This window comes from Ambystoma mexicanum, chromosome 4q (assembly GCF_040938575.1).
Source record: "Ambystoma mexicanum isolate Mex_15411 chromosome 4q, UKY_AmexF1_1, whole genome shotgun sequence".
Classification (NCBI taxonomy): Eukaryota; Metazoa; Chordata; class Amphibia; order Caudata; family Ambystomatidae; genus Ambystoma; species Ambystoma mexicanum.
In genome coordinates this window covers 348,865,849-348,890,619 of record NC_090928.1, presented here as the reverse complement: position 1 = coordinate 348,890,619, position 24,771 = coordinate 348,865,849, and positions in this window count along the sequence as shown.

Here is a 24,771-nt window from a genome sequence, read left to right as displayed (position 1 = left end):
TCAGGTTTCAGGCCAAACCACAGTACAAAAACTGCTCTCCTGGATCTGAAAATCCAGATAAACACTATTAGGGACTCAGGTAAACCCTGCACACTGCTACTATTAGATCTTTTCACTTGGTTGTCCATGACAAACTTTGCACCACGCTAGCCAATGATTTCTGTTTGTCTAACGATGCCACCCTGTGGGTGAACTCCTTTCAAGCTGAACGCACGTTAAAGTATGCAATGGTAAAGAGGCTGCCGATCCTATATCAGTCCCCATCGGGGTACCCTGAAGGGTCCAGTCTCTCGCCCACTCTATACAATGCTCACACAAAGCTCCTCTTCTCTGCGTTAGATGCTATGGGTGTCATCTACATGAATTTTGCAGATGACACCGAGATCCTCGTCCCGATTTCAGGGGACTATGACCAGGACACCATGACCATCAACAAGATATATGCAATAATCCAAAACTAGACGGCGCTAAACAGCCTCTGTCTCAACAATGAGAAAAGAGAAATTCTCATTGTGGGCTCCCAAAACAAAATCAGCGCACTCCATTCAGACTACTCAGTTATCAATATTGATGGCACCCTGATCCCTGTAGTGAAACAGGTCAAAACCCTAGAAGTTTATCTGGATGATAATCTTACTATGACCAGACATATAAGCGCCTTAGTTACGTCTACATCCTGCATGTCCAAATTGATTGTATTGAGTCGGCAGTACCTCACGCCGACTAACTACATCACATTAGCAAGAGCTTTGATTCAATCCAAGTTGGACTATTGTAACATACTCCTAGTAGGGACCTCCAATGCCAATTTAGAGAAACTACAATTAATGCAAAACAAAGCGTTACAAGCAGCCATATGAATCAAGAAGTCTGACCACATCTCTAACATTAGGTTAGAGACCCACTGGCTACCCATTAAGGCAAGAATCATCTTTAAAGCACTGTATATCACTGTATATCACCAACACATGCCTCACCAGCAAAACACCCATTTACCTAAATAACTCGATAAGCACAAAGGAATCCATGAGAATGCTCAGATCCAACAAAAAAATCACTCCTTGCTGTCAAAAGCTCCAGAGCAGGGGGCAGCAGTTTCTTAGTCATGCCCCCAAAACTATGGAATGAGCTTCCAGTTAACATTAAAAAGGAAAACTCCTTCCAATTTTTCAAAAAATTACTAAAAACCTGCCTCTTTAACAAATACTAGCTATCCCACACAGCCTCTAAACCTTCCACAGGTCTAGACAGAGGACTCCCTATGGTAGACCAATACCAGAATATTAATTATTCAAAGTTACCATGCATTGTTTTCACCTATTGTAATTTTTGTATCAGTGTTGTCTATGTAAATGTAATACTGTTTTTCACTTTACCATAAGATGTCTGTAACAACACTGTGATACCCTAGGGTCTGGGCGTTTAACAAATGTAATAAATAAATAAATAAATAAATAAATAAACACCCTTAAAAACTACAGCAGAAGACTAATCTTCAAAGCTCTAATTGACAGTGCATGTCTATGAAAGAGAAAGTTGTGTATATTGCTTTCAAATATAATTAAACCACTAACTAAATGTATCAATACATTACAAAAAGCACTTCTAAACATGCACAATTTGAATATAGATAACTTTTCAAGCTTCTTTGAAGGTGAATGGATTTCCACAAGCAGCACATAACCATACTTCAATGAAGAAGCTTACAAACAAGAACAAAACAACCCAATTGTCATAGACAGTACTGTCAGAGGGTATGACATGGTAGGGGACACCATTGTGGTAAAAGAAACCCTTATAGAAAAACATCCCCAACACACATTCAACTAAATATTCCTTTTGTCAAAACAAACTGTCCAATGTATACATGTGCATGCAGCTCTAAATGTAATGGATACCAAGAACCCTTTAAATGATTACAACAATTCCTCAATCACTATGTGAAACTAAAAGACAAAACTAAAATGAAAACTTTACAAACCATGGACACTTGTTCAGGTCGCAGCCACACCAGACCATGAAGACATTCATTAGCCTGCATGTCAGGAACTGCTTGCAAAAGCACCATCCACCACATGAAAATGTTAGCAACACACCATTCCACTATGCAGAATCTTGTGCATAGATGACTCTGCAAAAAGTCCTGCTTTAGAACTGCAAAATGTAAATAACATTCTCCTACATGGAATAGCCAAAGACCTCCTTCGAGAAATAGAGCAAGGTATACAGTCTTTTCACCAAATACATTTTCCTACAGACCTTTTTTATTTAAAACTTTTCATTGACTGTATTGTTCACCGAAAAAATATTTCCTTGAAGTTTTTAACATCGAAATATACATTCAATGAAAAGGTTTAGGTGAAAAAGCTCTCAAGGAAAATGTATGTTTGGGGTGTTTGTACGATTTCAAAATGGGGATTTGGGGGGACTCCCAATAAAAAAAAATGTGTGCAATCTAGTTCAGCACTGGACATCTCCCTCTGACTTTATACTTGTTTTGGGGACGCTGTCCAGTGCTGAAATTACTCGCTGACACTACACAGGTCAGAGGGAGCTGTCCAGTGCTGAACTAGATTGCTACTGTATGCAATCTATTTCAGCACTGGACAACTCCCTCTAATGTTATACTTGTTTTGCAGACTGTTTTTTACATAAACTGCATTTTCACATTCAAAACATGAAAAGTGTTTATATACTGAAACTCTTTATGGCAAAAGTGTTTCAGTATACAAACTCTTTTCACTTTATGTATGTAATTTCAGTGAAACAGTTTTTGCTTAAAAAAATCAGTAAAACATGCCCTCGATGTATATTTTTCAAGGAAAAGACGTGTAACCATAGAGCACATCCAAAGCAATTCTTTGGAACTGAAGCTGACATAGGAAATTCAGTAACTTCAGAAAACATTAGCGAAAACCACACACACACACCATCCTCCTACGTTTCTAAACACATCAGCTGAAAAGGCACACCATGTATGTGTTTGTTGTCACAGACTTTTTTTTATAAAAAAAGAACACAAAAATAGCAGATATGGCCAACAAAATATAAGACAATGAGGAATCCAAATGCTTCCAAGTATCTTTATATCTAACAGCAGAAAATAAATACAAAATAACTGACCCCTCATTAGTTTGCACATACTGAAATACAAAGCTTGACAATAAAAAAATGCCATCAAATGCTATCACTAATAACTTATAAGTATGCCCACTTTCAAAGGCTTTCCAACCACTTAACTTGTATGAGAGCATTATAATCCGAACAATACACCCATTTCAAGGTATACTATGCCTTCAACCGAAAACAGCCAAATTGCATCCATCCGAGTTACTAAAAGGCATCCATTTCAAAGTAGTATATTTGTCATTAGATCTTAAAAAATAAATGTAGAAACTCTAGGAGTAAAAGAGCCAATAGATCAATCTTTGATTTTTCTAATTAATCGTGTACCAACAAAAGACAAAAAGAAATTGCCAACAACCAGAAAGTTAGACAAGCCCTGTAATATCTGAAAGAAAACTATACTACAAACATATAAAGATAAAGGAACACTTAAGAGAAACCACCCAAAACAATTCAAGATTCACCAGAAACTGGCCAATATGAATGTGTAGATCCTGTTACTGCAGCAAACATTTTAGACCAGTATACAATTCACCTACTAAACTCCAAAGACACCATTGAAGATGCATTTGAAATATATCAAATGTGTCAAGCCAAAGGATCCCCAATAGGCATATGGTAAAATGTATAGAAGCACATTCTTTTCCTCTACTATTTCCTACAAGAAAAGGAGGAAGATATTATGAAAGATCCACACTATTTAGTAAATCAAAACATCACTCTTTACGAATGTATTCTGAAGACACCAATTTCAGACACAATGTAGAATACATTTTCCATCTCCTTTTTAAAAGTTAACTAGCAACTGTATGTTATAGAGCTGCACACACATTAAAAACAGGATGTAATGTTTTAATACCAGGAGAATGCTGTGCTTTTGGCCCTGTCAATGTATCAAGTTACTTTCACCATTGCTTCATTGCCATGCTGCATTTTATCTGTGATAAAACCACCCATCTGCTCAAAGAAGTGCAACACTTCTTTTGGAGAAAAGAATAACAATCTAGAGGAGCACCACACATCTACATGCTTTTATGGATAAAAGGTTCTCGCACATTTGGCCATGACAGTGATGGCACTGTTTTACAGTTTACTGAAAAATACATTACTTGCAACATCCCTTTAGAAAACATGCATAGTAACCTATGTACACAAATCTTAAGCTTCTAAAAACGTAAGTGTGGCAAATACTGCTGGCATAGATATAAAAACAAAAGTAAATACTATACCAAATGTCGCTTTGGCTTCCCTAGACCAGATTGCAAACAGGACAAGTAAATAGCTTGATGTCCCACACAACATTAAAAGGGATGACACATCCAAGTAAATCAATGATTGCAATGCAAGCATTGCCTACTTTTGGAATGGAAACATAGATATACAATACATTGCAAACAATTCCACTGCAGTTGCAAGATATGTCACAGCCTATCTCACCAAAGCTTAGAAAACAGAGCTAAAAGACCACATGGGATGACATATCATCAGAAATAACAGTGTCACAGAAATTGTACAGCTTCGGTATAAAAATGCTCTGCATTAGAGAAAGCAGGTGCTATGAGGCTGCAGACCGTGTAACAGGTACTGCCCTATATGGCAAATCTGAACACATTGTCTAAAACAATCGTCCAGGTTCATCCCGAAAAAGAGTATTACAATTCTACCAAGAGATTGAAACAATAGCCACAAATGAACCCAGCAGACAGAACATTTTAAAAAACAATCTAATTGACACATCCTACCCAAAGAGAAGTACTGCTTATAAAAATAATGTCACACCAGATGAGACAACTGGCAAATATTCAGTCTCAACTTGTGAAGGAAGCCTATTGAAACTTACAAAACCCAGACTAACTCATCATATAAAGTTATCATTTAAAGCTCTGTGGCAAAGATAACATTATTACATGTCCCTACTGCAACTTTTTAAACCTTGGAGAAAAGAAGAAGAATTATTAGGTGGCTATGACTCATTTGAATCTGAAATTGAAGCTCAACTAGATAATGACACTTCTGTGGGCAGTCAACCTTCCTTTACAAGAAGCCATGAACCACTTGGACAACAACTGATTCTTAATGAAACAGAAATAGCTATGACTGAAGTAGAACACACCATGTATCAATCTAAACAATCTGAAGAAGACTTGTCAGTGATGAAATCACAGCTAAATGATTAACAACTCACCATTTATCTGGAATTTACTGAAGAAATTGACGTTGTTTTAAAAATGAAACAATGAAACTAACACTTGCATCTGTAAACATTATAAACATCTGCTCCTGTATGTAAGTGGTGAAGCTGGTTCTGGTAAATATTCTTAATTAAAATAATCAGCACATTTCTGCAAAACTTAGTAAATGACAACATTTTGGATGTTGTAACAGCCCCCACAGGTTTAGCTGCCCACAACATAGAAGGTGTAACTTTACACCGACTGCTGTTCCTCCCAGTAAAACAACAAAGCAAATTAAAAGACGGCAAATTATCTGAAGAAGCTGCTACTAAAGTATGCAGCATTCTTAAACAAATGAAAACGCTCCAGATAGATGACGTAAGGATGGTTTCCGAACTCATGTTGGCTTTACATCACCTCAGAATGCATTAGGTCCTAAAAACCGACTATGTAGAACTGCTTGGAGGAAAACACATTAACACCAGTAAAGGGTCAACCTATTTTAAAAACATTAGGACACAAACAATGCTGTAACATTCTCTGCAGCATTGGAAATGTAAATTTCTTGCAGCATTTTCACCGTGGAGAAATAACTCAAAACTTGCTCTAGTCTGCAGACATACAACATATGCTAACATTCTTTTTTAAAAGCCTTAGAGTTCTGGTCTGATTACTAAAAATTCAAAATCCTTATTAAATAGTAGACTAATCCATGAGCTATATGGGGATACACATCTGCTCCTGATGTCATGGGGAACAATGAACTCAACAAAATATAAAAGGCATGTCTTAATGCCAACCCTTGCAAGCTACAGACAATTCAATGAGAAAATGTTAAAAAAAAGAAATGCAACCCATACTGACTATCAACTCCAAAGACAAACTAGAAGTGCACGGCATGACAGTCCCTGTGTGTCAAAAATCAACTGCACAACTAAATAGCTAGAAACATGTATCACCAACACAGCTGGATTAGAAAAAGTATTAAACCTATGTCTAAACAGCAGAGTAATCCTAAAACCTAACCTTGACATAGAACAAGGTTTAGTCAATGGAGCAATGTATACAGTTGTTGGCTTCCAAAACATATCCACATGACAACAACATTCAGTTTGTCAACATCCACTTTGACAAGCTTACAGAAGTAAAATAAATCGCTGAACAGTATCATGTTTTCTTCTTTCCAAAGACCTGTACGTTTGCAGAGAACAATTCTTTCCATCTCTTGCATAAGTTCTCACTATTCACAACTCGCAAGGTCTAACCATAGATCACACATCAATTGACATTGGCAGCACAGCCTTTAAAGAAGGTAAGAGTTACATTGTACTTTCATGTCTGCCTACGCTTGATGGTCTATTCCTAGTTAACTTTTTTGCAGACATTCCTTGCATCCCAGAATACAAAAGGCTATCTTTGCTTTATACCCCCATCTATATATGTACTATGTACCTCACAAAAGAAAATCTTTAAAAAGAAAACAAATACAAAAGGAACCTATAACAGATCTCCCAACAATACTGCTAAAGAAATAACGACCAACACATTCTGCATCAAATAATGCAAACACTAAACAGTCAAGTGCAAACTGAACTGCAAGTCCATCAGAGGACACAAAAACACATTTCTCTTCTCAAGGCCCATCAAAGGATGCTGAGGCACAACTCTCGGGTCCATTTAAATTCAGCAACACAACTGGAGTAAATTGCTATGCAAATGTAACAATATTCTCTTCCAATTGCCAATTGTTCACAACATGTACTTAAATGGCTGGGACCAGTTGCAAATGTTTGTCCTTCATAGAAATGCCACAAATAATCCAAACAGCACTTACAGTGTCTCAGGTATAAGGCAAGAGTTTTGTGGCCACTGTCCATAACGGAAGGTCATAACTAGTACCCTTTTCTGCGTTAAAATATATTTGGCCATGCACACTGACTATGGCTGGAGGTATTGCTTCATGCCAGTTACTGTTGTAATGCGATTAGTGATGTCATCAGTGATGTGAACTGTGATATCATCATTCTGCTCATATGCTGTGCAACAGGGGGCCCAACGTTAAGGTGGCTTTAGCTTAATGTCAGGGGTTTCGTTGCATTAAGTTCTCACCTTAACGTCCCTGCAACTAACGTTTTCTCCTTGAATTTTAAGGGTTTTGTTATGCCATACGTTTTTAGAATGGCCGGAGGGCACGCCACGCTATATTTTAAAACACTTGCAACCCATTGCTCAAAGACGTTCATTAATCACAAACTGATTTGTCCTGTTTTGACAGTGGTATTCATATGTATAACATATTGCAGGCTTTGAGAACTCACAATATTTTTAGGCAATGCACAGTGAGATTAAAATATTTGACATGCACCACACACTTTGGTTAAGAAGCATGCTCCAATTCCCTTGTTTGATGGCCGGTCTCTTGGTGACTGGTGTGATACATCAAAAAACCGCAACTAACCACATTTAAGCAGCACGGAAATGTGATGAAAATAACCGACTACAAGAACATCATATGCTCGGGTACTTTTTATACCAATAGTGAAAATTCCAAGCTGGTATTCTTGAATATACCCACAGTAAGTGGAAATATATCTAAAAGGGAAATATACAAATGTAGTTCATTTGACCTTCCCCTTAGAAGAAGGTGTAAAAAACAAAAGAGCATTGGACTTAATAAAAAAGTAATGAACACCAGAAAAATAACTTAACAGAGGAAATGTTCTGATATATATCCTTGCAAAGTATACATGGTGTTGATCTTTTAAACTCAGCAATCTGCAGTGAAATATTTCCTAGTAAACAAAATCCCAATATGAAACAAGTTTTTGTGGTCTTGTGGGTAAGCATCTGCACTGGGAACATGACACCATCAGTAAAATCCTGGTAGCAAAATACTTGAGCAAGCTTGCCAATCTCAAAAAAACAAATGTGTTGAGTCCCCCCTGAAAAAAAGTTATGCTCTACACTGACATGTGTCCTTTACTTGTGTCATTAAAATCAGCCACACTTAGTGTCCAGGATTACAAACTCTCTTGCCACATCGTGAGCAAACACACATGACTTAAATGCCCTCTCATCATTTAACCTCTTCACCCACATGTCTGGCTTGCCACAATGCACTGCTTTATATAGATATCTTGGAAAATGCACATTCTGTAGTGTCATTCAAATATATAAGTCTTTATTGAACTGTTAGTCAAAAACTGTACAATTGTGCCGTTACCCTCACCCCTCTTGACTGGCAGACTACAAATATCAGAATGCAAATCAGCAAAAGGCAAATAAATGGCCTCTGATTGCGAAACATTCTAGGACTGAAAGTAGCACAGTTTAAAAAGAGAAAGCAGATACCATGTGTTTTCTTAGTGTGTTATCAGCTATTTAAAATGATGAAATCACACTGCACAAGATTGTGGACTGTCTCTCATCCATGCACTAACTGGGGTGAACAATGCTTAGCTTAACAGTTTGGAAGAGGACGGCCCCCTAAGGCCATTTTGCTCTAAGTTGTCTTGTAACTTTGCCTCAATTACTAGGCACCATGTCCTGATAGGCTGGCCTTTTCTTTGCTTCGACTATAAGCAGGGTCAGTCCTGGTTACTGCATGGATGGGAGACCCAGATAAACAGTGATTTTACACCCTAGATGTCACTGTAGCTGTAGAAATATCTCTTTTTTATTGTGTATAAAAGATTGCAGGCTTTGAACACTCCCAATGTTTTTAGTTGATTCCTTGGATGATTACATTATTTACAGAGGATCACACACTTTGGTTAAGCAGTGTGCTACAAGCCCCTTGTTGTATGACCAGTCCTTGGTGACTGTTGTGATGCATTGCACAACCCCAACTAACCACATTTAAGTAGTGTGTAAAAGGGAACAAAATTTGGTAGATGGAAAATAATATATGCCCAGGTAGTTTTGCTTTCATAGCAAAAATGAAAAGCTGTACCCATGAATAAATGCACAGTAAGTGTATATATATATTAAAGTGTAATATACAAATGTAGTTCAATAGACCTACTCCTTGGATGAAAGTGCCCAAGACAAAATAGCATTGAACTTTTAAAAAAGTAATGAACACCAGAAAAATAACCTGAGAGAGGAAATGTTCCAATGAATATGCTGGCAAAGTATAAAAGGTCCTAACCTTTTAAACCCAGCAATCTGTCGTTAAATATTCTTTGGAAAACAAAATCCCAAAATGAAACAAGTGATTTGGTCTTGTGAGTAAGCATCTGCACTGGGAACATGACAACCTGAGTAAAATTCTCGTAGCAAAACACTTGAGCAAGCTTGCCAACCTCAAATAAAACCAAAGGGGTTGCTTCCACCCTATGAAGAAAATGTATGCTGTCCACCCACATGTGTCCTTTACTTGTGCCCTGAAAAGCAGATACTCTTAGGGGAGAATGACTGCCCCAGTGTCCAGGATTGCAGACATTCTTGCCACATCATGGGCAATTTCTCATTACTTACTTGCCCTCTCATGATTTCCTCTCCTCACCCCCATGTCTGGCTTTCAACTGTTTTATAAAGATAACTTGAAAATTACACATGCCATAGTGTCACTCAAATATATAAACCCTTAATGCACTATCAATGGAAGACTACAAATACCAGAATGCAATTGTTACGCTCACCTGGTATCCACGGGGGCACCACACGATACTGGATGGAAGTCTAAGCGCTATTCCGGACTCCTCTCTGCTTGGTTATGTGCCAGATGTTGGGTAGTGCCTATAACAGGAGAATGGAGGGTTACGATACTGATTCTGTGATTGCTCACCTTAGGTTTTTGTGCATTGGACTCTCCGTCCTGCGTCTCTGTGCAGGGGCACGTGGTTGGTGCGGTCGTTCCGTGGACCTAGTTGCTTCACTGGTCTGTGTGCCCTTATGTCGGGTCCAGACTGGCTGTGAATCCGACTTTGCTTGCTGTCTTCAAGGTGAGTTATAATGTCTTTTCCATCTTTGTTCTGTCTCTTTCTTTCCTCTGTTTTATCTGACTTCTCGGCGTCTTGCTCCACTACGCTGTTCCCTAACAATGTCTCTTTTTGTTTTCACAGGGATGGTTGGATCTCGGAGTTGCCGCGCAGATGGCGAAGACCAAGGTGAGTTATTGATGCGCGGAGCACTGTGCTGTTTATTGGTGTTAATTGCTAACCTGTGTTCTCTTCTCTTCTTTGTACAGGTTGCAGTGATGTTGCAGAGTAATGAGCAATCGAAGCGCTGCTTGCCGAGGTAAGTGCTTTGTTAATGCTGACCTTGTTCCTTCTCCCTTGCAAGTTGCTGTGAAACCTGGAGATGGGCGAGGTAAGAGAAGCGCAGGGTGCTGCCAGGACTCGCTGCTTGCCCAGGTAAGAATTGTTATTAATGCTGTCCTTGTTTCTTTACCTCTGCAGGTTGCTGCGAACTCCGGAGATGGGCGAAGTGAGCGAAGCGCCGGATGGATTCAAGGCCGGTTACTTCACAGGTAAGTGTTCTTGCTTGCTAATGCTGTTCTTGTTCTTCCAGGTTATTAATATAATCCGGATCTAGGGCTTCAGGATCGGGCCACCAGAGAAGCAGATGAGCAGGAGCTGGACATGGTGAGCGTTACGCTGCAGGAGTGCAGAATAACTCAAAGCGTGTTCTGCTGTTTGGGTGTAGTTTAAATAACCCAGGTAAAGTAGTTCCAGGCAGAGACATACCCAAAACACTAGACCGCATGGCTTGGTTGTAAAGAACTGAGCTGTGCAATAGGCCTCCATGTTGGATTAAGGTCCAAAACTGGTATTGCTTTATTCCTGATAATGAGCCTGGCGCCAGAGGCGCCAGGACGGACTCCATGTATGTTTCTGATGGAGTTTTAAGGCCTTTAGGGCCAGTTTGAAGGGCTTTAGCCCCACTGCTGCCAGGGGACTGTTATACCTGAGGGGGTCAGGGGCATGGATCGTGACAGCACTCCCCCCTGAGTCCCCTCTCAAGGTATTTCCTCTATCTGGCCCCGGTTTGGTCAGATGGCTCAGATGAAATCCTCTTACCAGGCGTGGCACATGGACGTGCTCGCTAGGCTCCCATGTCCTGTCCTGAGAGCCGTTTCCCTTCCAGTCCACTAAGTAATATAACTTGGACCTGGTGAGTTTAGAATCTAGGATGTCCTTGACTTCAAATTTGGGTTCTCTGTTAACCAGTACCGGATGTGGTGGTGTTTTGACCCGAGTTCCAGGCTAAACAGGTTTTAAGAGTGACACATGGAATACGGGATGGATCTGCATATTTGGTGGTAAAGCTACTTTTACTGCCACAGGATTTATAATAGCCTTGATGGTGTGGGGCCCTAGATATCTGGAGGAAATATTCAAGTTCCTCTTATGGGCACGTGCCAAGACACCAACCATACTTCATCTCCGACTTGGTAGTCTGGGGCTTTACTTCGGTGTTGATCAGAGAATCTTTTCTGTCTTTCTTTGGCTTGGATCAAGTGTTCTGCTGCATTTATGAAGGCTTGAGTGATGGTTGTATGTAAAGTCTTCACCACAGGCATTTCCAAGGTCATGGGGGTATCTAATTCGGAAGTACATTGGTGCTTTCCATATATGGTATAGAATAGACTCTGTCAGGTACTGGTGTTTAGCGAGTTGCTGTAGGCATATTCGGCTATCCACAGCACATCCTTCCAGCTTTCTTCCACTTGATGTAACATGCACTGTAGGTATTGCTCTATTGTCTGATTTGTCCGCTCCGTAAGGCCTTCAGAATGGGGATGGTGACTAGAGGACAGACAAATAAAGATTTGGGCAATTGCACAACTCTTCCTCCAGAAGTTCGACACAAACTGACTCCCTCAGTCAGAAATCAGGACGGAGTAGAAACCATGTAATCGTACGATTTGCTCTAAAAACCCCTTCGCCAGATGTATGCGTTTGGTAGACCTTTAAGCGGAATGAAATGGGCCATTTTAGAGAATAGGTCAACAACCACTAGGATAGTGTTGAACCCTTCACAGGGAGGCAGATCTGTGATCAAATTGAGGGAGAGTGTGTGCCAAGGTGAAGGTGGAATTTCCAGAGGTTGAAGAAGGTCTGCAGGTCTTTGTTTCTGGGATTTATTCTGTGCACAAATGCCACATGACAGAATAAACTGTGCAATGTCCTTTCGCCAGGTCGGCCACCAATAATTTCTTTTCACCTTGGCTAGGGTCTTGGCAATTCCTGGAAGTCCTTCTATCAGGGGGTCGTGATAACCAGAAATTACTTGTTCTTGTAGTGCCTTATTCGGTAGATATAAACGCCCTCTGAAATACGGGAGTTGTTTTTTTGTTGTGTAATCTTCACCTTGAGTGGTCCAGTCTTGGAGTTTGTCCAGAGATAACGTTGTTGTAAGTCCTAGTAGTTTGTCACCTGGAATAATCGCCACAGGGTCTGGGGTTGAATATGTGTTCTCATCAATACCTATGCGGGATAGGGCATTGGCTTTTCCGTTGTGGACTCCACGTCGGTACGTGGATATGTAATCATATTCTGAGAATAATAAAGCCCATCCGAGTTGACGGGATGATTGAGCCTTTGCCGTCTTGAGGTATTGTAGATTGCGATGGTCGGTGATTACTGTGATGGTAAGTCTGGTGCCTAAGAGGTAATGCCGCCAAGCCTTAAAGGCTGCCTTGATGCTAGGAGTTCCTTGTCTGTTCTGCATAGTTAAGTTCAGGTGTAGTAAATTCTCGTGACCAAAAGGCCATGGGATGTAACTTGCCTGTTTTGGGATCCCTTTGGGAGAGAGCAGCCCCCATTGCAATGCTGGAGGCGTCTGTTTTGACCACATATGGGAGATCTGGGCAGGGGTGTCATAGCACTGGGGCTGAGGTTAATATTTTCTTGAGTTCCTAGAAGGCCTTCTCCTCCTCTTCTGTCCATTGGAATAGTTTTTTGTTTTTTTGTAAGAAAGAAGTGATTGGGTGCACAATCTGGGAGAAACCCAGGATGAATCGGCGACAAAGGTTTGCAAAGCCGAGCATACTTTGGACACCTTTGACTGAAGACAGTGATGGCCAGCTAAGGATGGCGTCTACTTTGTGCATATCCATCCAGACGCCTCGGGAAGTGAGGACAAAACCAAGGAACTCGGCTTCGGCGACATGGAAGGAGTATTTTCCAATTTTGGTGTGTAGCTAGTGCTGTCAGAGTTTTGCAAGGACGGAGCCAACGTGCCTGACATGGTCCTGTTTAGAAGAGGAGTACACCAAGATGTCGTCGATGTAAACTAGGGCACATACGTCGCAAAATTCCCATAGCACATCATTCATGAAGTACTGGAATGCGGCGGGAGCACTGCAAAGCCCAAAGGGCATCACCTGATATTCGTACAGCCGATACTTAGTATGAAAGGCGGTCTTCCATTTGTCTCCTTTCTTTACATGCATGAGATGGTATGCCCCCCTGAGGTCCAATTTGGTGTATATTTCGGCATCCTTGACTTGGTCCAGCAGTTCTGGGATAAGGGGTAGGGGATAACAGTTTTTAACTGTTACCTGGTTTAGTGTGCGGTAGTTGATGCACATTCTCAAGTCCCCCTTTTTCTTGGGTACGTAGAATAGGGGCGAGGCTGCCAGGGATTTGGATGGGCGGATAAACCCGTTTGCCAGGTATTGGTCCAGATATGATTTCAAGTGGAGATTTTCAGGTTTGGTGAGTGCATAAATTCGACACAGGATTTGTGCACCAGGTACAAGGTCGATCTGACAGTCAAATGGCCTGTGAGGGGATAAAGTATTAGCCTGCTCTTATTGGAAACCGTCTTGGAAATCGTGGTATTCGCTTGGTAGTGTACTTGTTCCACCTAGTATCAATGCCTTTTTATCTTGGACAGGTGTCTCTGGGTCACACAATGGCATTTCCACTTGGTAGCATGCATGAGCACACTCATTGGAGAAGGCTAATTTCTTGGCTCGCCAATCGATATTAGGGTTGTGAGCCACCAACCATGGCATCCCTAGAATCACCCGGAACTGAGGGGCCTTGATAAGGTTGAAGGCAATGGCTTCCCGATGTCCGTCTTGGCACAGAAGAGTCAATTCTGCTGTGCATTGAGTTACAGGACCAGGAGCTATCTCTGTGCCATCAACAGGGGTGACCTTCTCAGGTGTCGTTTTCTGACAGAGTGGAAGTCCCATCCTTGTTGCCCGGCCTTGGTCTATGTAGTTACCAACACCTCTGCTGTCTATGTATGCCTCCACAGCATGCATCCGAGACGGTTGTTGGTGACTGATCAAAATCACAGGTAGGCCAAAGTGAGAGGTCTGTGGCTCTTTTCCTTCGCTCGACAAACGGACCACTACGCTTGCCGGGCCTGGAAGTTTTCCGACTCTTGTTCTCCTTCTTGTTTCTCTGTACATCCAACTGTTCTCCTAGGGGGTTTTATGGGACTTTCTCTGAGGAAGTGACCTGATTTCCCGCAGTACAGGCATAATTTCTGTTGTCTCCTTTTGTCTCTTTCGGCCTCGGTTAATGGGCTCTGTACCCCCACAATTTGCATGGGTTCCGAAGTGTTTTCTGATGAACGCAGACTTTTCTCCTTTGAGCGTACATACACAGTCCGAGTCTCCGTTCTGGCTCGATCTGTCCTTCAGTCGTGCAGCCTATGGTCTAGCTGCACCACTAGGTTGATGAACTCTGCACAGTTTTTTGGCGGGTTTACCACCTGATCTAGGACATCTTTGAATTCCTCCCCGTAATCTTTGATGGAATAACATTGTTCGTTTCTCCTCAGGCCACCCAGTTCCAATGACAAGTCTGTTAAAAGTGGCAATATATGTTAACAAATCTTGGCTGCCTTAGCTGAGGGACAGAAGTTCATTTTCCAGAGCTTGGCCCTGGGTATGTCGGGCGAACAGCTTCTCCATCTCCTGTTGAAACCCCCTGAAATCCCACAGGAGTGGGTCATCCTGGCTTACTAACGGTATGGACCAATCCGCGGCACTGCCACTCAGATATGACAGAATGAAGTCAACCCGCGACTGATTGTTAGGAAAGGCTCCGGGTCTACAAAGAAAATGGAGGTGGCACTGGTTCATGAATACTGCATATTTTCTTGGGTCCCCCGTAAAATGTTCCGGTGGGGCCAAAGGAACTGCCCAAGGGAGGACCACCTGCACTGGATTGACGGATGTGGCTGAAACCGACGGAATACTTCCTGTCAACGGATCTTGCCAAGCCTTTGTTTGGAGCAATTTTCTGGCTAATTCATCGGTGCGGTCCTTGGAGAAAATCAACTCCATCCTAAGGGCATTGGTTTCTTGCTGGGCAGAGTGCACCTTGGCCCGTAACTCTCCCAGTAACTGGGCTAGTGGGTCAGTCTCTGATGTTTCCATGATGCCCAGGTGGATATATGAATTGAGGCTTCGAGTTCTGTTACGCTCACCTGGTATCCATGCGGGCGCCTCACGATACTGGATGGAAGTCTAAGCGCTATCCCGGACCCCTCTCTGCTTGGTTATGTGCCAGATGTTGAGTAGCACCTATGACAGGAGAATGGAAGGTTAAGATACTGGTTCTGTGATGGGTGGACTTCCACCTCCCTCTGGTCCAAATACCCTCCCTTGGTGTTATTGCTCACCTTAGGTTTTTGTGCGTTGGACTCTACGTCCTGTGTCTCTGTGCAGGGGTGCCTGGTTGGTGAAGGCGTTCCGTGGGCCTAGTTGCTTCACTGGTCCGTGTGCCCTTATGTTGGGTCCAGACCGGCTGTGACTCTGACTCTGCTTGCTGTCTTCCAGGTGAGTTATAATGTTTTTTCTATCTTTGTTCTGTCTCTTTCTTTCCCTCCATTTTCTCTGTCTTCTCGGCATCTTGCTCCACTACGCTGTTCCCTAACAATGTCTCTTTTTGTTTTCACAGGGATGGTTGCGATCTCGGAGTTGCCGTGCCAATGGCGAAGACCACAGTGAGTTATTGATGCGCAGAGCGCTGCACTGTTTATTGGTGTTAATTGCTAACCTCTGTTCTCTTCTCTTCTTTGTACAGGTTGCAGTGATGTTCTGGAGTGATGAGCGATCGAAGCGCTGCTTTCCCAGGTAAGTGCTTTGTTAATGCTGACCTTGTTCCTTCTCCATTGCAGTTTGCTGTGAAAACCGGAGATGGGTGAGGTAAGAGAAGCACAGGGTGCTGCCATGACTCGCTGCATGCCCAGGTAAGAATTGTTATTAATGCTGTCCTTGTTTCTTTACCTTTGCAGGTTGCAGCGAACTCCAGAGAGGAGTGAGGTAAGCGAAGCACAGGATGGATTCAAGACTTGTTACTTCACAGGTAAGTGTTCTTGCTTGCTAATGCTGTTCTTGTTCTTCTGAGTTATTAATGGACTCCGGATCTAGGGCTTCAGGATCGGGCCGCCGGAGAAGCAGATGAGCAGGAGCTGGACACAGTGAGCGTTACGTTGCAGGAGTGTAGAATAACTCGAAGCGTGTTCTGCTGTTTGGGTGTGGTTTAAATAGCCCAGGTAAAGTAGTTCCAGGCAAAGTAGTTCCAGGCCCAGCCACACCCAAAACACTAGTCCGCATGGCTTGGTTCTAAAGAACTAAGCTGTGCAGTAGGCCTCCATGTTGGATTAAGGTCCAGAACTGGTATTGATTTATTCCTGATAATGAGCCTGGCACCAAAGGCGCCAGGGCTGACTCCATGTATGTTTCAGATGGAGTTTTAAGGCCCTTGGGGCCAGTGTGAAGGGCTTTATCCCCACTGCTGCCAGGGGGCTGTTATACCTGAGGGGGTCAGCAGCATGGATTGTGACAGCAATTCAGCAAAAGGACAACATTTTCGAGGACTGACAGTAACATGGTTCAAGACAAAATAAATCAGATGCTGTGTGTTATGAGATATTTAAAACTAAGAAAACACAAGGCATTCAGGAATGTGGACTGTCTCCGATCCATGCAGTAACCAGGAGCGACCCTACTTAGTTTCAAAGTGTGGAAGGATATTGCAACTTAGGCCATGTTTCTCTAAGTGGTCTTCTAATGTGGGCCCATAGGTTAGGCAACATGGCCTTAGGGGGCTACCCCTTCCTTGCTTTGAAGTTAAGCAGGGTTTGTCCCAGTCATTGCAGGAATGGGAAACCCACTGCTGCAGTTAAAATATAAATGTTTTCTATTGTTGTCTGGGAGAGTACAACTATCAGAATGTAATTCAGCAAAAGGCCAAACATGTTCTGAGTGCAAAACATTCAAGGACTGACAGTAGTATGGTTTAAAAAAAGAATGTTAATTTGGGTGCCCATTCAGTCGCCCATCCATGCAGTAACTGGGTCTGACGCTGCTATAGCTTCAAAGCAGGACATTACTGCTTAGCTCCAAAGCACGGAAAGGGCTGGCCCATTTCTCCAAGTAGTCTTGTAACTTTGACTCTTTTATCAGGCAACGTAGCCTGTGGAGGGCCTGCTCCTTCCTCACTTTGAAGCTAATCAGAGTCTGTACTGGTTATTGTATGAATGGGAGACCTGAATGGCAATCACATGGCCAGCGATTTTTCACCCCAACGTCATTTTTACTGTCAAAATATCTTTCACAAAAGAAAACTGTATTTGTGGCCGTGGTCACATAACTACTTTTTCTGGCAGCTATTCACAGTCATTTGGAGCATCGAATATAGCAGTGAATATCGGAAAATAACGGCCACTCCCCACCTCCCATGCCCTCTGCCTTTCCCCCACTAAACACTTTATGTTCTGTGACACAGTTTTCTTTGAGATGTCAGCTATTCAAGGCTATACCAAGGCTACTGAAAGCTTTGTGTTGTAAACTCCGTCCCTAGACACCCCTCCAAATCCCAAATTTCACTTGGTGCCCTCTAGCCACCCCCAAACCTGACATGCAAATGGCTTTTTCCTTGCATTTCGTGTTCCCATATTGTCGGCTTAAGTCGTGGTTTTCTCTCACACCGAGATAAAAACAAGACAGCGGCTGTTTCATTTGTAAAAACACTGCGTTTTGGGTAAATGCCCAAGCTATAGCTATCCATTTTTGAGACGGGGCACCCCTTCTCTGTCAAATATTGAAAGTACTGTACGAATAACCCCAACCATGCATGGATCGCAAGTCATTGCTCTGTGCCCAAGTTCATCCAGCGGTTTGGGCTGTGCACTTTGGAAAATATTAACCTTGTTTGTCTATGGGAAAATGAATGGGAAAGAAGGCAGCACTTTTGGAGAAAATGTTTTTTTTTGTCTTCTTAATAACTTTTTTATTTTTTTTACAAATGTTTACAAAACTTTGCAGTCTGGAGTGGCCCGCGAGTCCTTAGTCAAATTTCGAAAATATAATCAATTTCGGAATTATGATGAAATATGTAACTCGAATCAAAAGTTACTAACAATAGAATTATGAGGGGTCCAATGGGAGTCCTTAACTATGTGAGCTTCTGCAAGCGGCACTCTGCCTCCGTCAGTGGGTGCCTGCTGGGTGGCTTCAGACGCATGCCACTAGAAGCAAAAACAACGTTGATGCTCGCTCCTTCTTGCTTATTGGATTGTAAAAGGCAGAGTGGGATTTGCAGCAAACAAAAAACCAGGGCTCTCAATCTGCGCTTAAAACCAATCATGATTTAATGTAAAAACCACCAGTGCATAACAATTTGGACTTCCTGAGCATTGTAAAGTCCTTTAGTAAATACTCCTACTTCAACCTGCGCTCCGTCCCCAACACCGGGACTTCGTCAGGTGCAATTCAGCTGTTGCTCATGTGCCATTTTTTTAAAAACGCACGTAGGCAAAGCAGTCACATTCCCATTACTCACAGCCATCATATGACTGCTGAACCGTGGTGCTATGTTATATGTTACACACAGCGCCATCTTGGAGCAAAGTCTTCTAGTCATCTCTAAACCTGGAATGACTATGTATACAGGTTATCTAACCATAATATATCAGAATGAATGTCATACGTGACTGTCACATTTTGCACACTATCTCAATTACTAATTAAATGTGCCTGAAAAAATGGTCAAATCAACATATCTTATTTTGATGTTATATTACGTGCCAGTGCCCTTAGATAGTTGGTGATCAATTCCAGGATTTAGGGAGGCATACAGTCAAAATGGCTGCCATTTTCAAGTGTTCAAATAATTAAAATTCAGCTGCAGTGGACTCCAGTTCAATTGCATACTCCTACTTTTTGTTTGCTGCCAATCCCACACTGCCTTCTACCATCTAATAGGCAGGAAGGGCAGGAAGGGGACAAGGATCAGCTTTGTTTATATATGTTTATATATATATAAACAAAGCTGATATATATATATATATATATATATATATATATATATATATATATATATATATATATATATATATTACACAGCCCGCGGTAGCAGCCGTGTATACATGGTTAAGTTGCTAAACCCATAGGAAGACCACGTTTTGGGTGGCTTATAACTTCGCTCCCCCTGGAGGAATACTCACCAACGTTTGCAAAAGAAATATATGGTCCACAAAGATTTTTTTCAGCAAGTTAGGTGAGGTTTAGTGCAGGAGGGGCAAAGTTATAGGGAGGGTCCCAATTTTTTTTGTTCACCATAAACTGAATGGGCAAAAACGTTTTGCACGGCTACAGCCCAAATGGATGGACGGATTTTAACCAAATTTGCGGCAGGAGCGGGCCCTTGGTTCCGAAAGTGTGCTTTTGTGTTTTTGGTCGAAATCCGACCAGTACTTTTGTTGCAAAGAACTGAAATGTACATCTAAAAAAATGTGTTATATCTGGCTCTGCTCTGCTGACCCATTTCCCTGTTTGCTCTGCTGACAAAAGTCTCATTGGCTTGCAGTACGGCTTGATGTCGGTGAACATTGGACACGGCCCATGGTTGGCTGGAGGGAAGCGTGCTGTGTGTCAAAGTTTTTGGGAAATGCCGCCATGGTGTATCGGAGGACAGTGCAGCTCAGAAAGGGACTGACAAGCATACTTTACGCCATGTGGTGGTGGGAAGAAGGGTTTGAAAGGGTGGGGGAGTGTGAAGTGGTTCATCTGAGCTATGTAATTATTAGGTGGATGAAGACGGTGGTGTGGCTGCAGTATCTGTGCATACTGCACCAAGTTGCTGGTCCCTGCACAGGTGACTAACATGTGTGGTGAATGCAGGCAGCCTTCGTTATGACACGATAGCTCGTGCTGCGACCTCTTACCATGGTGAATGGTGTTAGCTCAATTGCAGAAGGGGAGTGCATTGCAAAACATACATTATGCCATGTGGTGGTGGGAAGAAGGGATGGAAAGGGTAGGAGAGTGAGAAGTGGTTCATCTGAGAATTGTCAATAGGTGGACAAAGACGTTGGTGTGCCAGCAGTATCGGTGCATACAGAGACAATTTGTGGGTCCCTGCACAGCTGACTACCATGTATGCTGAATGCATGCAGCCTTCGTTAAGGCAAGATATCTGGTGCGGAGACCTCTTACTGTGGTGACAGGAGGGAACTGAATTGCAGAAGGGGAGTGCATTGCACATGACATGAACATTGTAAGATAGTGTATACTAAAGTGTGTTGCATGTGGTAAGCCTGTAGCCCATTCGATGCACGGATAGAGGCCTTGCACCGACAACTATGTGCCGTGCTTGCAATTAGGTTTCACATTGTTACCTTCTGTGTGTGGTTTGTCAGCATTGCATACATTGTTGATTCCAGGAGTGTGATGATTGTTAGCACATCCTGCAGTGTTTACTCCATGACTGCAGCTAATGGAGTGAACAGTTCTGCAGTGTGTGCACTGGGTGCAGTGTTGGGATACTGTCAGTATAGAAGAGGGTAGGAAGGAAGTGCATCTTCTATATGCTTGAATACTGCAGTGTGTGAACTTGGTGAAAAATTGAAATAGTGTGTGCATAGAGGTGGATAGGGGTAAACTGCAAATTTCATAGGATTGGGTAGAGTCCATTGCATGGAGTGCTGACTACTGTACTGCACTATGAAGTATTGCTTATGTGCACTGAATAGAGTGCTGGGAGCAGGGCCACTGTTGCAAATTTTTTTTTGGTTTGGTTGGCATTAACACCAAACTATGTGAATGAAAGTGGGTAGGGGTGTCGGAGGCTGTGTTATGTTTGTAGATGCACCTCACAAAAATAAGTTGGATGGACTCATCCAACTAAGCCTGGCGCTCTTCGTAGGAGCTCTTGTGGAGCTCGTTCGTTAATCTATATATGTTTTAGTACAAAATTAAATTAAACTTTCCATCCAACTAGATGTATATATACAGATGAACAGTAAATGTCCAAAGTAGTATTCAGAAAATAGTCCGGAAACTGATTTCCAAAGAAGCAGTACAGGTTCTCTGGTTTGTCAACAGCTAGGTTCTTTATCAAACAAGAAGCAGACTTGTTTAGTTTTGTGTATGGTTATTTTAATGCCAATGCATTTCGGAGTGGATCTCCTTCTTCAGGGCGTTAACCACACTTTTTAGATTTAGCTCTTTAAATCACTGTAGTTCATAAACAAATCAAAAGTTTAAACAACAGGTATATGTAGAGAAAATCACAATCCAAATAAATTACAGAAAGTAGATTATAAAAATTGGCACAGTCCACCATATGAACATCATTAATCAAACAATATTTTAAGTGAATGAAAATTGTACATACCCGACGGAGGTCATTCATAATAGTAAGAGGATGAGGTTATGGGGAAGAAAACAACAACAACATGGAGCCTTTGTTAGATAAATATTGGTACATGATTGTGTAAGCTAACTGACAAATTCAAAAGTGCTCAATATCTCCAAATTTATATTTACATTACCTTCGTTAACTTCTAGGGTGCCTAACACCATCCTGGAGTAAAAAACTCTCCGCGTGCGACGTAAAACCTCCGCCTGTTAGCTAAACCAAAGGAGAAACATCTATTCAAGAAATTACTAACGAGCAGGTTAGTGGGCACTCCTATGTTCTTTTGTGTTCCTGTATAAATGGGAATGATGCTCACCCGTTGGAGTTTAGCTTTCATGTGCCTTTACACTGCGCTGCTGTTTCTGTTGTGCTGTACTCGTACAGCGTGGAAACTTTCCCAGTGAACTAGCGTCCCGTGGGAAAATAGTAGTGAAGCTTCTGTGCGGGTTGCTGAGGCAACTCCGTTCAGCGTGCCCATGGAAACGTGGATGCCGGACCGTATGTGTGTTCAATGGGGTAAGTACTGCTTCTATCATCAGTAATAGTTGAGCTCTTATATTTGGTTACGTAGAATACATGATGTACGTCTACGCGAACACATATATTCTGAAGCATCACAACTTTTGGGGAAACTTTGTTTTGGCTAATATGCGGATTCATGTGGCTACCCCATTTGGCGTTCGCTCTCGCATGGCACGTAGCCTGCGTGGCGACGCCTCGCGTCCGGTGTCCCCATGGAAACGGGGAGACAGGATGGTCAGGGTCTCCATGCACGTATAGGTTTGCTTGAAATGCTTTCTCCATACGTTTTGATCTTTTCTCTCTGCTGTATTATTATGGCGTTCAGCATTGACTCCATGTGGTTACAACTTAAATCTACGTTCACTAATTATAATTCATTGTAAATACGTAGTTCTTAGTATAACCCTCTTCATAATGCATACCTTCAGTGTTGATAATGTTGAATGGCAGTAATAATGGTCTGTTAAACCATGTACACCAAGGAAATTACGCATGCATGTATGATATGCAGTGATAACATTACCTTATTGATGCTTATTGCATGCAAAACAATAACTTTTTGGTAAATCCTTAAGTAAATGGCACATGATGGCTACTTTACATTGGTTACATTACATTATATACCCCCAGTCGAAAAGTAATCTTCAATGATTGTGTCCATGTTGGTGTTTCCCCCATAACCTTACGATCATGTGCATGCTTCTAAGAAGCACGCCCAATTGATCTCTTTGTTCATTCCTCGTGGGGTAAGGCACCCCAAGTTCTCGATCCAATAACACTCCCTCCTGTCTAGTTTAGCTTGTATATTCTCATGAGGATCATTACTCAAAACTACCTCCAACACCATGAATTGAATTTGTGCTAAGTTGTGTCTCTCTTTAAGCCAATGTCTTGTAACTGCAGAATTTAAGTTCTTGTTCCTTATACACGAGCGATGCTCGTTCCAGCAAAGTTTGGCTTTTCTTTGAGACTGACCCACATAGAATTGTCCACAGGGACACTTAATGCCATAAATAAAGTTCGTTGTATCACAGGTAGCAAATGATTTTAGTATGATCTTTTTCCCAGTTTGGGGATGGTTAATGGTTGGTCCTTTCAGCACATAACTACAGTTACTACATTGCAGACACGGATAAGTTCCGACACGTTTGGTGTCTGGTTGTTTCTTTCGTTATTTTGTTTGAACTAAACTGTCTCGAAAGTTTCTGCTGCGTTAATAGGCAAATGTTGGTGGTTCTTTAAAAAGTTCCTCTGTTCTTTGGTCACAGGATAACACTTGCCAGTGCTTTTTTATGATTGATTTAATGTGACTACTTTGTGTTGAGAATCAAGTGACAAATACCAGTGACGGTTCTGTTTTCACCTTCTTTGTAGCTGAGAGTAGTTTGCTCCTGTTCTTTTGGTTCACCTTGTGTTTGGCTTCTGCTATCTCTTCCTCTCTGTATCTGCATTTCAAAACCTTCTCTCCCATCTCGTGGAGTTCTTTCTCATAGTCCCTTGGATCACTGATGATGCGTTTTACTCTGAGCATCTGAATGTATGGTAGGTTTTTGATCAAACTAGGTTCATGAAAACTTAATCTATGGAGTAAGTTGTTACGATCGGTTATCTTCGAGTATATGTTAGTTTTATATTCGTGTTCCATAGATTGCACATTAACATCAAGAACATGGATGCTGTTCTTGGAGTGTTCGTGGGTAAACTGAATTTTTTCATTGATTGTATTGAGATATGTGAAAAATTCCTTTAGTCTGCCTCTGTACCGGTCCAAATACCAAATATATTGTCTATAAAACTAACCCAAATGGCCAAATGTGACTTCCATCTCTGATGACCTAGTTTATGATCAGACTCAAATTTATGCACAAACGTGTTGGCATATGAGGGGGCCATGTTTGTAGATGCAGCCTGACTGAGGGGGATCCGGGTTGAATCTTGAGCCACCCTAGAAAACAAATATTCTCTGAACTTTGTAAAAGTAGGATCTGAGCACGGAAGAGGAGGACTTTCTTTAAAGTGAAAAAAACACTTACAGAAAAGAGGCAGATGACATACTTTGCACATTCTGCAACAAAACTCTATGCCGTGAGGCTTCTAATGTTCTGTCCAACAGCTTGTGAATAATAATCATGATAAATCATTTGGTGCAAGTCTTGTGGAATGATGTGGATGATGGCGTTTTTGGAAATTTCGCAAGAGGGTCTTGCCCAAAATGGGTTTCATTCTTTTTTGGCTTATATGTGGTCTTATATGTTTAGTGTAGCTGTGAGTGGTGGTTGTGCATAATCAATCTTCACCTATTGAAGGTGATGCTAGCAACAGCTAGAGTC